At 39.3% G+C, this 14,252-nt stretch overlaps 1 protein-coding gene across 2 annotated transcripts in view; it reads left to right on the top strand.

Annotated features, from left to right (window-relative positions):
* The first annotated feature begins 410 nt into the window (after window positions 1-410).
* Window positions 411-14,252, top strand: part of tiam1b (TIAM Rac1 associated GEF 1b) — a 56,444-nt gene continuing 42,602 nt past the window's right edge. The window contains exon 1 of one of the 2 annotated variants that reach the window (XM_056756742.1): window positions 411-530. The gene's annotated coding sequence lies outside the window, so the exon portion shown is untranslated. Of the gene's footprint in view, window positions 531-11,259; window positions 11,558-14,252 lie in introns of those variants that run through there. The other variant, XM_056756743.1, reaches the window with a different exon arrangement.

Below are 14,252 nucleotides of genomic sequence, written 5' to 3'. Positions count from 1 at the left end.
TTGGTTCCTTTTTATACAGTAACAGTAATAGTTAGAAGTTCAGACACATTTCATTGAATATAGTTTTTATATCTTTACAGAACTGAAACCTATAAAAGAATGTGCAAACCTAAGAATCTAAAATATAAGACGAATCTTCTAAGTAGTGATTTTTAGCCTATATTGTTATTAAAAAGGAAAACACTACTAATAACAAAATGTGTATTTTTTTACAATTGAAATATAAAAGCAATACAGATAACAATAAAGAATGAATGTAAATATAGTTTAAATGCGTTTGATATTCACTCTAATAAAACATATTGTCATCTTGTGCTTCACCAATCAGAATTATTCCAACAAGTGCGTGCCGGGATCTGCTTGCTCGTCTCCATGGGCACCGCGCCCGCACGCTCGCTCGCACGCGCCCGCTTCCTTCAGCCGTGAGGGCGCGCTGAGCGTCGCGTCTGAGCGGGGACCCGTTGAATCCGTGATGTTACGCACCACCTTCATTCAATCCACGGACTGGAGACCGTGCGAAACAATGACAGGTGAGTGTGCGAAACGCGCCTTTATAAATAAATGTACGCGTTTGTTTGTATTTGGCGTTAAAGGGAAACGATAGGAGCCGATGCGCGTGACTGCGGCATCACGGGAGACACGTGCTGGACGCCAAATGTTCATTGAGTCGTAATTGCGTTTGTTTTTTTGTGTGCTCAGACATGAACTGCGTGCGCCACATGTGTCTTTTACGCGGCTGTTAATGTCACAGGTCTTCTCGTGTGTTTTTATTCTGAGACGTTTCAGTGAGCATCACTCGGGTTAGACATTCATCAGGCGTTTTGCATGCGTTAAGAACGTCACTGCAAGATATTTACTCAATGCCAAGGGCATCGTCTGTCTGACCCCGTCCATACATCCCACCGTAGTGCGCTCATGCGGGCATCCATCACTGCTCGTGTCATTTAAGGTTTTCTCTTGAGTAAATGTGGAGTGATCGGCTTCTCTTGGTGCGTCTGATGGTCTGACCCCTGCTGTCTGGCATCTGGTGCAGTGATGCTGCGAGTGAGTGCCACATGGAGACCTGCACCACATCACTCATCATTAAAAATGCATTTCTGGGCGCATTTGCATAAAATGATCAAATGGCTAAGATCGTCTGAGATGGCACATGTAAGGTTTTTTAAAAACTTGACTGCTGGGTAGAGGAATGGAACTTTAATTTGAGCTCTTCCTGTTGGCAGTGGACTGACCCTGGTTAATTTGGTCATTTTGAGAATTCGTTACGAAAAAGCAACGTAAATTTCACATGTGGCTTATGAACATTTTCATGTGAAACCTTTGGGATCAAATGTGGTGACTTGTCGAAAAATGTGAGTTTGATTTAAAAAAAATCCTGCGAGGGAAGTTTCTATATACTCATTTAATTTTACATGTGGTCGGTCTGTTTATAATTGTTTTGTAAAATAATTATTTTATGTAAAACAATAGTCTTTATTTCTGCCAATAAGTCATGTTATAATATTTAAATTGAAGCTCTATTGGGCATCAGTGACCTGGAAGCACTAAGCTCGGACCGATCGGTTGCAATTTTTAAATCAATTATTTGTTTTCCATTAAATGTACAGGGGTCATATTGCGCGAACACGTGTTTTTCTGTGTCTTTGGTGTGTTATAAGTTGCCAGTGCGTGTAGTAGACACGTAAAATTGCAAAAATGTAAGTATCGGAACGAAAGATGCATTCTATCTAAAAGCAAATGCTCCCCAGACCTGCCTGAAAACGCCTCGTGTAACCACATCCCCATAAATCTATGTCAGTTCGTGGTATGAGTGGACTTAGACTGCCCAAATGTATAAGCATGTAAGGTGGGCGTTCCTGTCAGTACAATTGCTTTGGAACCTGATGTTCCAAATATGGTAAGAGGCGTTACATTTCCGCCACAGGCTTGCAGTATTTGACCAATCACTACACACTGGTAAACTGGCCAATCATGGCACACCTCGCTTTTCAGAGCGATAAGCTTTTTAAAAATCTGCATGTTTGAGAGAGGCGGAATGTGCACGGTATGTGGAAAACACAGCATTTTTTAACCTTAAATCGTTTGCACACCTTGCATTACATATAAAACAAGCGATTATATCAGTTTTAGCCGTGTCATATGACCCCTTTAAGACATAAATTTGAACCCGATCTTTGCTTATATAAGAGGTAAGTGTAGTCAAGCGAACATCCTGTAAGTGTCAGAACTGAAAGAGTCCTTGTTACTGAAATTACAACTGTTATTGACACCAGGCCCAGCGTACACCAGGTCCTGGAATGCACCTATCTAGGAAGAATATCAACGACTACTTCTCTAGCCCCGCAAACAATAAACATGCCGTTAAAGATCGCAAAATATTTTGCAGTGCCTGAATGTTGAAGAACACAATTCCTTTGGATTCCTACTTAGGTAATGCGTGGTTGAAGTTTATTTTTAAAGACGTTCCAACTCACGTGACTAAAACATTGAGCGTTTGTTCGCTTCATTTCAATGCGGATTCCTTTTTGAACAAGGCCCAGGTCGACGGTGGATTACTTATTGATTTTAATGTATTTGAATGTAAAAAACCCGCGAGCGTTATACCTAGACCTCATACAACCGTATAAACCATAAAGGAGACCAGTACATGACACCTTTAAAGCATCAAGCAGTTCTTTCAGCGGCCGGTTGATCAATGCTATTCAGAGAGTGAAAAACACGGCAGAAAATAGAAACACTCTTGACCAACATATGAAAACCTCAGAGCTTTCAGTGGGTGTATGAGCGAGGTTAGATGACAACAGCGAGAGTCTAGTTAAAGACCTTTCAATTGTGGCTTGATGTCTCTCCAGGCGGGTTAAAGAGATCACCACCACCTCTCTCTCTCTCTCTCTCTCTCTCTCTTAGGTAACTAAGAATTCAAGTGTTGTGAATGAGATGTTATATATTCTTCTTCAGTATTACCCCTGAACTTGAAATATAAAATAGGGATCATGTATTTAGACCCTGGCTTAGTTTTATAGACTAATGTGGGAATTAAATTAACATTGTTTTAATAAGATGGTTACCAGTCATCCCTGTCTAATGGTACGTTCCAGCTGTCATTTATCTTCATTGTAAATGGACATTATTCAGAGCGTCTTGTCTCTTGAGTTCGGCTGTTGTCTGACCTTTGTATTAATAGCACGAGTGTTTGTACAGATCCCGGCGTTCATCCCTGAGATATGATAAAACACGCCAGTCGCAAGGCCTCCAAATATGCATATTTGATATCTTCCCACTGTGAATTATTCATGTCATACCCACGTCCGCAGAACTGTGCATTCATTCCGGAGACAGCTTAGAATAGACGTGGCACTGTTTTTTGCTGAGATTCTTGTTTTGTGTATGTTTATAATAAGGGGATCTGGATTCACCAACACAAACGGCTCTAATGTGTCGACTTTGTTGAAAAATTCTGAGGGTGTAACATGAAGTCCGAGTGTAATTGTGCGTGTGATGCATAAACACTGTACCGAGACTATTGTTGCTCATGTTTGGGTCTGATTCATGTGTGCTTGACGGCTGCAAAATAACTGGTTCCAAGCATCCCACCATCGCACCCAAATCCAGTTTATCCTGCATTTACTTTCTCTCATCGCTGCTGCGAGTAAATTACCATCTCATGCGCTGTAACGCAGTTGTTTGCTCAGGAAATGAAACGATAATTTCAGAGGTTAAACAGCGGCTTAAATTAATTTGATGGACTTTCTACTTTGCATGGAGGGAGTCCAGATGAGATGGCGGCACTTGAGAGCGATACACAAACTGCTTAAGAATGTTTTCGTTGCTGTAAATGCTTCTCTTTGTGCATAACTCATCTTTATTGCTTTAATGGCTGGCTTATGGCCCACTGTGTCTTGTGAGGGCTGTTTGGATGTTCTGTGGAGAACAACAGATCCCTTCATTCTCAAACACAAATGCACACATTCAATATATATCATCCCGTTGTTTTGTACAGCAGTTTTGTTTATTTGATCATTTTGGGCCACTTTAAGTAAATGTGTTGTGTATTGAGATGATTTGTGTTCAGATGTGTTGGGTTTCCAATGCTCGTGCTTTCTGAATCGTCAGCGAGGTTTGTTTTGGATATATTGGCGCGGTTTTATAGAAGAGGCTTATCCTAAGCCAGGACTATGGCTTAGTTCATTTTGGCTATTTAAGTCGCTTTTGTTAAAATGCCGTGGAAAAAACATTACTGATGTCCATCTTGAATGAAAACAATGGCACTGACATATTTTAAGATACGCCAGGGCCTGTTATTTTCAGTTAAGACAGTTCAAATTAATATTAGTCTGGGGCTTGTCTTAAACCTAGTCTGTGAAACCTGGGCATTATGTTTTTTTTGTTGATTTGAAAGCCGTGTAAAAGGAACGAGCGACCGGACCGCCGAAGAGAGAGGACCGGGCCCGAACGTGTGTTATGTTTGTATTTGTATTTATACTTGTGTTTATGTTATTTCGCCGGCGGTCGTCCGTGAGGGGCCGCCGGCTGTTTTTATTTCTGTTATTTAATGTTTAAATGTTTGCCGGTTCCCGACTCCTTCCTTCCCTTTTATGGAGATGTATTACACATAAGATACTGGTTCATAATAACATGGTTGTACACCACAAAAAAATAAAACGCAGGATCTAGAAAAATTCTAATTGAATTTGGGAAAAATCTAACAGGATTTAGGGAAAAAATCGAACAGATTTTGTAGGTCCCTAGTTTATTAATTAACTGCATGGAGGCAATGAGTTCCATGTCTGAATATACAATGTTTTTCTCTGAGCAAAATAATTACTGTAAATAGCAACAGCATATTTGTATTAAAGAAATTTTAAATTTAAGGGCAAGTTTGAGTTGAATGTTCTTAATAAATGAAATATTGGAGAGCAAAAATCACCTTTGAAGATTGTCATGTTGTCTTTTATTAACTTACATTTATCCACATTTACTCTAACAATGTTAAATGCATGAAATTAATGTTCACTAAAATTAATTTATTGCAGAAAAACTAGCTAATGTTGTGTAGTACTGTATGAAATTGACCAATATCGGCCGATAGTTGTTTGTTAAAATTAGTATTGGCCCAAAGAAATCCTATTGGTCCATCCCTAAATCATACTTAAGTCTTGTACTGTTTTTATTTGTGGCTGTTTTTGTGATATTTTGGACTTTCGTGTGAAGTTGGATTCTGCACAATCCTGATGGTCAGCTTGTCCTAGATACTTGGGGCTTAGATGACCTAGTTAGATGAGTTTATTATGTTTGTCAATGTGCAGTGACACAACACTTATTATATGGTTTTACAATTCACCTGTGCTCATATTACACTAGACAATGTAACAGTTCTGTATATGCATTAAAGAAAGGCGAAGGGGAAAGTTGAGCAACAAATATTTTTTTGTCAGCATCTTTTACCTCATGTAGTCCAAAACCTGTATTTGACTCTTTCTGTGAAACGCAAAAGAAGATATTTTGAAAAATGTGTTTTGTGTTCACACAGTGTAAGTAAATGAGGCCCATTATTGTTCGGTTACCAACATTATTCCAAATATCTTCTTTTGTGTTCTGCAGTAGAAAGAAATTCCTAAAAAAAGATCATTTCTAGTTGAGCTGTATGGAAACTTGAAGTGGGACGCACCCGCTTTCACTCCACGCTGGCATCTCTTGATTTCCTAAAACGTGTCATGCAGGATCGATCTGTTTTAAAGCTGTAATTGCTTTGACTTCTGAGTTAAAAGATTAATCTCCACTTAGACCTTCGGTTGGGAAGTTAGTCCTGCATAATTGACCATGCGTCTTCATTTTTGCCAGTGAAGGCTGCTGGAAATGGAAAGGAGGAATACTGGATCAGCTTGGCAGATAAAAGACGTGAAAGCGAAGTGTGGCGGGTTCAAACGGCTGGATTTTAATCTGATAAATATGAAGGATGAATTGTGTGGAGATGGGGGGTACATGTAGAGGTGACTCAAACTCACGGCTGTGAGACCGTTAATGACCCGGCGTCCCAAGCGTTCGTTACAATGTTGCCGTTGCGGTATGTTTAGCAGGGGATTGTGGGAAAATTGACAGTGGCCGTCTGATACCCTTGGCATTTGGAGTACACTTATAAATTGGGCTGCTATACATCAGCGGTATAGGATGCGTTTAATTGCACAGGAGATAGATGAACGTGTCATGGTGCTGGAGAGATATGTCAGACACAGACACAGGGTAAAAATACAAACAGACACAGACACAGGGATATATCAGACACATCTGATAAAATATACAAATGTTACTGTCAGCTGGGATGGCTTGTGTTTCAGATGTCATTGTGTATGAATGAAAAGTGAAGGCGAAATGAATTGTAGATGTTCCTGTAGCTTTGGCAGAGCATTGAGTTAGCATTGCAAAGGTCATGGGTTCCAGCGGCAGGGAACACACTTACTGATTAAAATGTATACGTTGAAGCATTCGTACGAAAAGTCGCTTTGGTTAAAAGCGTGTGCTTAGTTATAAGCATGCACGAAATGTAGTAGAAGAATTCATTGGAGACTCGATGAAGAAATCTTATTTGCGGTGTTGTTGTGCATGTGGTTGGATGGTTTACCTGAAGGATGTGTCTAGGCGCAAAGACCTACATTTGCATAGACTCTCGCTGCGATCAGTTTATTTTTATGGAGGATGAAGACCGCCAGAAGGTTTGTGAGGCCACACAGACATTTGGCACAAATGTGGAGATGCGTCATCGCTTTTGTGGGACAGTTTAATTGGCCTGTCTTAGCAAGCCTGTTTATTTTATGAAGCTGTTTAGAATCGTTTCCACACAAATGAAATTTCTGCCATTATTAGGGTTCGAGCCCGAAGGGCTAGAAACCTATTGTATTTGTTGGTTTTATTATTATTCTTATTATTATTCTGCCCTAAAACTGATGCTGCAGCCCAAACCGTAAAGCCGACAGAGCTGAGACTTGGTCAGATGGTAGTAGTCCTTGTCGCTACTCAGATACACGGAGCCTGCCAAATCGGCCCATAGGTGGCGCTACAACGATAAAAAGCGCGTTTGCCCCCGATACTCCTAAACCGTTTGTCGCACACCCAAGTGTTTTATATCAGAGTAATCATTGGCTCAAAACTTAAAAAATGTATATCTCCGATTTCATTTCCGGTATGCAAATTTTTCCGCTAATTTGCATTTTATGCAACAAAAAAGAAAATGAACTAGTCCCTGGATTTTTGCCCTATCGGAACCAAACCAGCGCTGATGACATCTGTGGAGTGTGAATGTAAATAACTATCAAAAAAAAGTTGAATTTTCCACTCACGGCCGCTTGGTGGCGCTAAAACGTCCAAACCGGAAGTGGCATATTTAGCTAAAACGGCCATAACTCGTAAACCATTTGAGATATCTTCATGGGGCTTGGAACACATGTGTAGACCCTCAGTCCGGGGTCACAATAAAAAAACTGCGGCGTTTGGCCACTAGGTGGCGCTATAATTTGAATGAGCTAGAAAATGGCTATAACTACGCAATCCTTTGCCCGAATGACTTGATATTTGGTATGGTGGGTCTTTGTCTCATGCTACATGAATAACTAAAAGGACATTGGCGTATCTCAAAAAACATGGCCGCCATTGGTCGATGAATTTTGAGCACTCATTACACCGGGTTAACAGAGGCCGATCAAAACGACACTCGCTGGGCGTATTCGTCTCATGGTCCTTAAGGTCTGTAAGAAACATGAACTTATTCGGCCACCGGGGGGCGTAATAACGCTTTTGGAGTGCATGAACAACTGTGTATCACGTGACATTTGACGTGCGATTCCTGAGCGTAGTGACCAAAGGCAGTCGACATTAGTCCACTTAGCCTGCTCGAACCCGATGATTGCTGCTTGCAGCTATATTTTATTCTTAAAACTGTATGACTTTCTTTCTTCTGCCAAACACAAAAGAAGTCGAAGAATGGAAACCAAACAACATTGACCCCCAATGACTTCAAATATAGGGACACAAAACCACTTTCAAAAATGACTTTCTTACTTGGTCTTATTTTCTTGTTTTCCAGTAAAAATGTCTAAACATTCTTAAATCAAGAAGCATTTCCATGATTAGCAAACTGAGAAAATAGTCTTGTTTTAGTAAAAAATATGAAATTTCAGTAAATTTGTGCTTAAAACAAGCACAAAATCTGCCAATGGGGTAACAAAAATGATCTTGAATTGAGTGACTAAAAAAAACGTAAACCTTAATTCAAGATTATTTCTTGAATTTTTTCCAATCTTGATTCAAGAATTTGTGGACATTTTTACTGGAAAACAAGAAAAAAAGACTTTTTTTTGCATTGCATTTCTCAAAATATCTCATTTTGTAAACGGAATAAAGAGTCATATACAGGTTTGTGTTAAGTTTTTATTTTTGTTTCATGAAACCAACACCACACAGGTTTGCATACGGGTGCGTAATTATTAATAACAACGATTTTCATTTTTTCGGCCAAGTTTTTCTTTAAAATTCACATTTTTTCCATGGCCACAGGATTCTGTCTGCATACTTCAATGCTCGTGCAATCTGTCTCAGAAGAACTCTCGTCTTGCCCGCAAGTCATGCGACGCCCGTGAAACGCCTCCGGTGCCATACGACACCATCAAATGCATGCGGTTCATTCGGACTGTGGGAGAACGTCAGGCCGTCTTCATGCCAACACATGGACGTAACCAGGTTGCCTGCCTGTTGACATGTTCTGGCTGGTTTGCATTCAGACCGACAGACTCCTTTGATGAATATTGTAGGGAAAGTTGAAGATCTAGTGATGGAGTCTACAGGGGATCTACGCTAATGATCTCCAGAACGCTCCGGCCAATCCCTTTCATCTGCTCTGTAATACCGAATCTAACTCACCTCTTGGCTTTGTTGTTTCAGATTGAGTCGAACAGTACTGTAATAAATATTTCTGTTTCTTCTTAAGCCGTAATTGAACTGCGAGTATAAGTATAGGTGGCCTCTGCTTGTGTGTTGTCGTATCACAGGAATGAAGAGGTCCTCTGCATCTAAGCCAACATTCCTGCTATTTATTAGGGATTTGAAGGAGTCATTTAGATACTGTTGGAGGTTTTCTACACAACCAGGAATTGTATAGCGCTCTAATAGGTTGAGACCAGGTTTTGTAAACACATCTGGATCAGGAATTGTCTAAGATTAGGAGTCAACGATGTCTGACCCAGAGAAGAAAACCCAGACGTTCAGCAGACGTTCATACCGCTGTATTTTCTCTTTTAAAAACACATTTTACAATCACAGACTTTTATGTTTTCACAAAATTTATCCAAAGTGAGTTACAGTGGAGTCCAGAAAAAAATAAGAAACCAATAATGTTTTGCCTTTAATCAGCATTTCTGTGTGTGTTATGGTCATTTGAGTCCAGTTTATTGCATTTCAACAGAAACAACCTTAAAGTCACTGAACAGCAATGTGACAGACAGAGAATTCAAAGACCCATGAATGCATCAAAATGAGCCTTTTTTATCTTTGCACTGATCTTAAAATACCTGTAAAGCATGATGTTGACACATGAATATGAACTTGTTTTCTTTGCAGTATTTTAAGTTCTGCAGACATTGCATCTTTTTAGTTATTTTGACCCAACTGTCCCGTTTCAAATGAATCCAAATAACAAATATTTGCATTTGGAATATGGCAGACATGGTGTAGGGCTTCTTATGTTTGTAAAATAAGTATATAAAAAATATAGAAAATTAGTTTTGCTCTAGTTTTGTTTTATGTCTTTGTTTCTCTAGTCTTTCTTTTTGTATGTCTGTCTGTCTGTCTGTCTTTCTTGAAAAGAACATTAAGAAAGAAGCTGTCTACTCTAGCTTCTTTCTTTTATTTTTATATTTTTGTCTTTCTTTCTTTCTTTTATTATAATAATTCTGTATGTCTGAATAATTATTGTTATTGTCTGTCATTCTGTCTTTCACTTTCAGTCGATTTACATTTACATTTAGTCAGTTAGCAGACGCTTTTATCCAGAGAGTTCAGGGAGGAATTAAGGGGAGGAATTAAGCGATGTGTCATACAGGAGCAATAATACAATAGGTGCGAATACCAAAATACTAGTTTCCACATGAACCAGAACAATACCTGTTGAGAGAAAGAGAGAGGTTTAGTTTTTTGTCCTATCTTCGTTTCTTTCTCTCCCTGTAGATATCTTGCTTTTTCTTTCAATTTCTCTGTTATCTTTATATTTCCCTTCCGTCTTATCCTCTTTTCTTACTCTTTTAGTCCATCAGTTAAGTTTGTCTAGGTTGGACTGAAGCGGGGTCACCACTCCGGCCGGCAGTGTTGTCATTTCGATACGCCATCAGACTGACCATGATGACACACTTCTTATTTTAGGTTGTTTAATCACAATCGTCTAGACGTGGGGTTCTGCTCTGAGCCGTCTTCGGGTTATATCCGCCTGTTCTGTTCTCAGTGTGACCCTCGGGCGTCTGCACTGCTGCGTATGCAAAGCAGCTCACAGGTCACATGATCAGAGTGACAGAATAGCTTGCGTGTGCCCACTGCCTGGCACCGCAGAATACCTATGCGAGGTGCATGTGTGTGTGTGGTGAATGAATTAAGCCAGGGCCGTCACCATTGACGTCTGCGTCTCTCGCTCCGCCCACAGCACTGGTGCTATGACAACAACACTGCTGCCTTCCCACCAATCACACCTCTATCTTCAGCAAAAACCCACAGATACACACTCCTCTGTCACATCCTCACATCGTGTTGGGTAAAATCTTGTTTATGGACTTTAGGGCTACACAAGATATGAAGTTAGTGTGTGATCTGTTTATTTGTAATACAGATATTTAATTCCTTATATTTTGTACATGACTGAGATTTTGGGAATGACATAAAAAAAATCTATTTGTTTGCTCTATTTTGTATATTAATAATATTTATTCTCTATAAAACCAGTGTTACTAGTATTGTCGGATCCTGTACGATTCTTCATTATAAAGTCACGTCTGCTAATGATTAAATGTAAGACATATTTTCTTTTTGCCAAATACAAATGTTTATCTTTCTGTTAACTTTGTATGTCAAGAACATGTCCGAGATTTTGCTCTGCAGGAGTATGTGGGAGAAGTTGCCCTGAAGGGGCGGAGCTCTCTGGCAAAGGTGTGACAAATGGGCGGAGCCTGTGTTTGTGAGAGGCGGGTTTGAGCGCTTGTGTAAATGCGATGCTTTTCGCAGGATCAGACAAGAGGCACAGAGCCGAATGAGAAGCACACACATTCCTGCTCCCAATCTCAGTGACTCTGAGACGAGAGAAAAGGGGGAAGGGGAAAGAGGTCGAGAAAGTGTAAAGAGAGAGAGAAGGAGGGTGGAGATCGCTGAACAACGCTGCCCCCCATCCCGAGCTGCCTCAGTTGCCCTGCGTTCACGTGGGAGTCAGTTGGTTGTGGAGTTTAAAGCAATATGTGAACGCTGCTGGAGGAAACGTGAGATTTTAGAGAGGACGCACGTCATTGGTTCAGCGGATCGCCCCCCTGGGAAGGTAAGACATTTGTGCGGTTGGTGAGGTGTGGCAGCACTCCGGGCTTCTGTTGCTTTGTGTTGATGCTTGTGGCTTGAGTACTGCAGTTTCCAGCTTCAACGCATCTCAAGATCAGTAGAGGACTTCCCCTGTTTGAACACAGCTGTCTTACTTTCTGACTGTCTCTCTATCTCAGACTTCGGCTCTTTCTGAACATCAAAGCTTTATTGATGTGATACAGTCTTTGCATTGGCAAAACAACATTTATTTCTAAATGGTCTAAAATGGTCATTATGAAGTTATTCTAGTCCACTGGTTCTCAAACTGGGGGCCCTGGCCCACTTGGGGGACCCCAAGATGGATCCAGGGTGGCCACAGATTTTGTGGCATTTATGAAATATGGAAATTTACCTCAAATTTAATGCAATCAAGCATCAGAAAAGTAGCACCACCAACCAAAATAATTGATGTTCCAGCATTGTATAACTGAACATGTTTTTGGTTTAATTAAAATTCGAGTCCAAAGTGATGCACAGCACAAAGAGGGGAACTTACAACGAAAAAGTTTGAGAACCACTGACCTAGACACTTTTAGATTGAGAATGTATTAATGTGTAAAGTCGGTTCCTTTTCTGAGGTCGATGCTTGATGTCAGAGTCCGTGTTCTCATGCTTTGTGTCAGTGTTTTTGTATCTATAGTAAATAGAGCTAAAAAAAATGTGATATATTTTTTACTCTTATCAGCTTGAATAAAATAGTATAATTCCTGGAAAGTCATGTAAATATATATAGTGAATAAACTTATAGGAATGATTTCCTTATAGGTTTTTTTATTCAGTGTTGCTTTGTTATTGTTTTGCTTCTGAATAGTTAAGAACATGAACTGCAGAAGTTTTAAAACATGAAAGCTTTTCTTTAAGATCCTTGAATGTTCTGCATTGTCATGTGATGTTTTCTAGAACCTTACAGTCCTTTTGGGAATGATGTGTCCTTTAAGGTCCAATCTTTTTGTATTGAAATCCTCCCACTAAATTCTATTAGTATTGGTTATTTTGACCTGTGATTGAACTTTATATTTGCAAAACTTTATGCAGTTTGCAAACCACTTGCTCTTCTTAATGCCAAATGTTGCTTTTCCATTTGCGCAGACATGCCCTGAAGCGTTTTATTGGAAGTGTCCTGCGAGAACAAAGATCACTTAAGACATTGTTATTATCGTCCACCTGCGGTGTTAAATGCTAATGGAGCTGGTAGTTAATAACAGCACACAAACGTGGCTTTTCTCCGGGTGTCAGACACTGTAAATAAAGCATGCACGCGACGTTATAATGACAAAGCTTTTTTGCGGCTGGTATTGTGTGGATGTGTGAGAAAGATGATGAATTGCAAATGCGTTAAAGTCGGTCAGAGTCAAGGAGAGCCCCCCCTCTGAGTCTGTCCTGGTGTGAAGGACTTTAGACGGCATGAATTCATTTGCTTTGAGCGCTTGTGAATGGACTGAGAAAAGGAAGGCAGGAGGAATCTCTCATCTGCCGGTATACAGATGGAAATGATCCGAGTCAAGCTCGACAGGAGGTCAGAGCTGGTGGACGCAGCTGTGAGATCTTGCATAATGCTCAGACACATTATGACAGACTTTTGGACTAGTTTGCTCATATAACTATAGGTAATAATAATAATGTTTATAAAAAACAGCTGAGCTAGACTCCAGTAAACGTTTCCGGGGTTGATTTTAGTCAATTTTGGTAAATGCACGTAAGATTTTTTATTTAAGTTAGTGTTTCATTGTGTGTCATTATGTATTATTCCTTTTGAGGGTTAATTATCAGATCTTTCCTACGTGAAAACATACTGTAGTATACTTAAGTATTATTTAGCCTAGTAAGATTCTGAAAAACATTAGTTAATTGATAAATTGTAGTAAATACTGTAGGAAAACCTCAATATTTACTATGGTAACATTCAGTACAGACAATATTGTATTATACATAAAAGAATTTAGTAATTACTATAACACAACTCACTATAGTGTACTATTGTAAATGCTAAAGTATACTACAGAATTTATTTTGTCACATGGGTTAACAAAATAAATAGTAACATGAAGCTGTCAAAGAAACAGTAAAGTGTTTATTAAATGTCATGGTAAAGCGTTTAAGTAGTTGACAAATAAACCGTACATGTGTTCTATGGCAAGACAGCAAGTATTCTGAAAACAAACTAACAATAAAGTCTCTCTTATGCTATTTAAATTAAAAATAATAATAAAAGAGATGCACCGATATATCGGCCAATAATCGGTATTTGTCGCTAAAAGCAATTAAAACAGCCGATGATCAGGGCCGATATATCCTGTCAATCAAAAGAGCAAATGTCAGGAAAATGTCATTAATGTGTGCTCTGTATTTAGAAAACATTTAGAAACATCATCAATTTGATGTTCAATATTAATAGTCATAATACAAATTATTATCGGAACCGAATAATCATATTGGTGAAGAAATGTACTGAAGTATGGTTGCAACTCTAATTAATATTACAAAATAATATATTTTTAACAGATTGTTTTTACATTTTTGCTGAATGACACCATAGGACACGTGTATGGTAAATGTGTCAACTACTCGTTTATCACATTCTATGTTGTGAATTATTTACAGCTATACTTTTTCTTTTATGTTAATTTGTAAGAGAACGGATTTAATTGTGCTGAACA

The sequence above is a fragment of the Triplophysa dalaica genome, chromosome 9 (genome assembly GCF_015846415.1).
Source record: "Triplophysa dalaica isolate WHDGS20190420 chromosome 9, ASM1584641v1, whole genome shotgun sequence".
Taxonomy (NCBI): domain Eukaryota; kingdom Metazoa; phylum Chordata; class Actinopteri; order Cypriniformes; family Nemacheilidae; genus Triplophysa; species Triplophysa dalaica.
This window is presented reverse-complemented; position numbering and strand designations above follow the sequence as displayed.